Source organism: Eurypyga helias, unplaced genomic scaffold, assembly GCF_000690775.1.
Source record: "Eurypyga helias isolate BGI_N326 unplaced genomic scaffold, ASM69077v1 scaffold22763, whole genome shotgun sequence".
NCBI lineage: Eukaryota > Metazoa > Chordata > Aves > Eurypygiformes > Eurypygidae > Eurypyga > Eurypyga helias.
This window is the reverse complement of record NW_010243392.1, coordinates 12,589-15,809: the sequence shown is the minus strand read 5'-3', so window position 1 is coordinate 15,809 and position 3,221 is coordinate 12,589.

Sequence of the window (3,221 nt, the reverse complement as noted above, 5' to 3'; positions counted from 1 at the left end):
CTGCGGGACAGATGGCGAGTGAAACAAAAGGGGAGGCAAGAATGGGAGCTGTACAGATTGGGAATTTCCTGCCCATCCCTCTCCCCCCCCAATGGTCCCCCCATAGTGTTTGGTTCCTTATGGGGGACTGAACCCCACCAGCTGCCTTAGCCCCCCAGCTACGCATCCTCCTGGAGCTGGAGATGCAGAATCCTGACATCCAAAATCCCAAACACCAAAATCCCATCTCCGTTATACTCCTGATGGGGAGCTGTGAGAGCTGGAGCTGCTCCGTTCCTCCAAGCCTCAGTCTGCTCCTGTGTGAAATGGGACAGTCCCCAAGCGATGCTGGGGAGGTGAGGGGTCCTGGCGATCTCCCCCGACGACGTGCCGGGCCCTTCCCCGGCGTCTTTCCTCGCTGCCTCCGCAGTTTTCTTATCTCTTCCCAGCAACGTCGCAGCTGCCGCGGGCCGGATCCAAGCAGCTTATTAATACTCAACGTCTATTGCTCGTCACGTCGCGAGCACGTCTGCAGATGGCCAGGCACGGCGGTGGCAGCCGTGACCCCCACACCGATCCCTTTGTCCTTGCCACTCCTCCACTCAATGCAGGTTTTAGGTTAAATCCGAGAAGAATTGAGCAAGGGGAAGTGTCAAAGGGCATGATGCCAGAGTTGCACTTCCCTGGGCCGTGACTCACGCCGGCGTTGCGAACGCTTGCACGCCAGATCTGCAGCGCAGGGAGCCCAGAGCTCACGTCCCTCACGTGGGGGGTGGCTCTGCCTCACCCCCCGCTCCTCCGGCCACGTTAGGGTCAAACTCGCTGCTTTCTTGTGTGCTTCTCCAAAGGAAAAATATTTGGAGGGGTTGTTTTTAAACATGGATCTTGTGTTTCCCAGGAAAACATCCTCCTAACGGGATGTTTGCAAATGGCCTGGGAAGTGTTTGAGAGATGCTTTGAAGGGTTGGGGAAATGCGAGGAGGGGACAGAATCTGAGGGAAGAGGCTGGAAAGAAGTGGGGATAAAATCAGGAGGGTTTCAGGGGAGCTCTGGAGAAACCCTGCCTGTCCCCATGGGGCATCCGGTGGGAGCTGCTGGATTTTAGGGACTCATGCAGGGACAGCCCCAAGGCGGGTGTCCAGGTCCAGCGCCCGTGGCCTGAGCCCCTCTGCGGACGCGGGGTGATGGCAGGGTGCAGTGGGTCTGGCACGAGCAATGGGGTGCCTTTCACATCGCACCCCGGGAGGGTCCTTGGGAGGAGCCCACAGCCCAGATATGACTTGAGGGGTGTGGGGTGTGGGGCTGCAGCTGCTGGTACCTCCTGCAGCAGCCCCACAAAGCCCCTGTGCTCAGGGCATTCCTCCAAGTGGGCTGGGGAGCTATTTTTCAGTCGGTTTAGGGTTTCCCCCTCCTTTATGCTTCTCCGTGGATCTGGACAAAGCCCTGCACTCCCCCCTCCTCCTTCCTGGTGGGATACAGGCTGCTGGGGCCCCCTGGACCCTGCTCCTCCTCCCAGCAACAGGAGGAAGGGGATGAAGAGGGGGGCCAAGCCCCCAACTCTTCTCTCCCCATCACAACAAGGCACTGATTGGGCGCCTGTGGGCTCGCCCAGGACCAATGGGGTCTCCTCTTTTTTTTTGGGAGGTGGAGAAGCAGGGCAGTGGGTTGCACTGACCCCCTGCCCCCTCCCCTCCACCCCTGCGGGATGCAGAGCCAGTGCCCCAGCTGGTGTAGATCAGCATTCCCAATCCCCTGCCTGGTTTAAGCCTCTCCTGGAAGCTTCTCCTCCTTCTCCCGGGTTTTGCTCTGCTGCTACCAGCCCCTGCTGTCATGTCACATGTCGTGACAGCCCTGGGGTCCCCGGCCAGCTGGGCATGTGGTGGGGTCCCCTTGGATCAAGGATGTTGCCCCCAGGAGGATTCGCATCTCTGCAGGGAGCGGGTTTGGCTGTGGGAGGTGATGATGGGGTGTGCATGGCCCTGTGCTGCCCTGGGATGCAGCAGAGGATGGCGAGGGGGTGAGTGGGGTCTTCTTGCCTCTCCTCCTGCCCGGCTTCTGCAAGAGACTTGCCTGGAATTGGGGGAGTGCCCCTGGCTGGGGCTGGGGACCAGGGTTCTTTGGGGAAACCCACCTCCTGCACTCCATGGAGGGCAGGAGACTTTGCCTGCCTGGCTGGCTCCATCCCAGGCTGGATGTGCTGCGGAGAAGCCCACAGGCAGGGAACGGCAACTCCAGAGCTGTTAAAATCCTGCCCATGTGAAATGATTTTGAAGCATCCTCCAGCTCAGCTGTTAAAGATAAGCGGGGCTGGAGCCTGGAGAACATGAAATACTGACCACAAGTGCTGTGCCAGTGGCACCGCCTTCCCTTCCCGCTCTGACCGACGCTTTTCCATGGGTATTTTTTCCTCCTTGCCTGGACCCCTGCTGGGACGCGCTGGGGCAGCAGCTCCGGGATGCTGCACACATGCCGTGTCCGGTACAACCACTGGATGGCAAATCCAGCCTGGATTATGTCTGCAGAGAGATCTGAGCAGGGAGGGTACGGTGCTCGGAGCAGCCCAGATGCTCGGACCCTGGTGGGGATTCCTCAGACGTGCTCAGACCCGGGGCCCTGCGTTTGGGATTCCTCAGACACGCTTCGTGCAGTTACAGAAAGGGCTTTATTCGTCCGTACGATACCTACAGTGCGTGCGTCGGTGATAGTACAGGTTTTTTTGGGTTTTTGTTGCTTTAGTGTTAGCATGCAGTTTAAATGCGGAGGGTCTGGGTGACCTTCGGCTTTGCAGGTCATCTCCAAAGCTCAGCTGCCCCTTTGGTTCTCAAACTAAACCGTCCGAGGAACCAAATCGGGTGGGTTTTGGCTTTAGACAAATCCAAACGTGCTGGGGATGCATGTCACTGCCTTTGTTTTTAATGGGAGACCCCGGCTGCCTGGCCAGGGAGGGAGCTCAGAGCCAAGCGGGTGGGTGGGTTGGAGCGGGGTGTGCGGGGGCTCCCTAGGCAGCCGGGAGCTGCCCCATCCCTCGTCCCTGCTCCTCAGCCGGTGGTGCGGGAGGAAGCTGGGAGAACCCCTCGGCCACGGCCCACGAAGAGGCTGTTCCTCAGGGTGTTTCTCTCCAACCCAGCAGCTCCGCAGCAGCAGGAAGGGTTCCTCTCCATTAGGTCTCTCTCTGGAGCAGGAGACTGGTGGAAGGAGCAAAATAGAGGGGGAAGAGAGGGTTTGCTATTCCCATCCTAGAG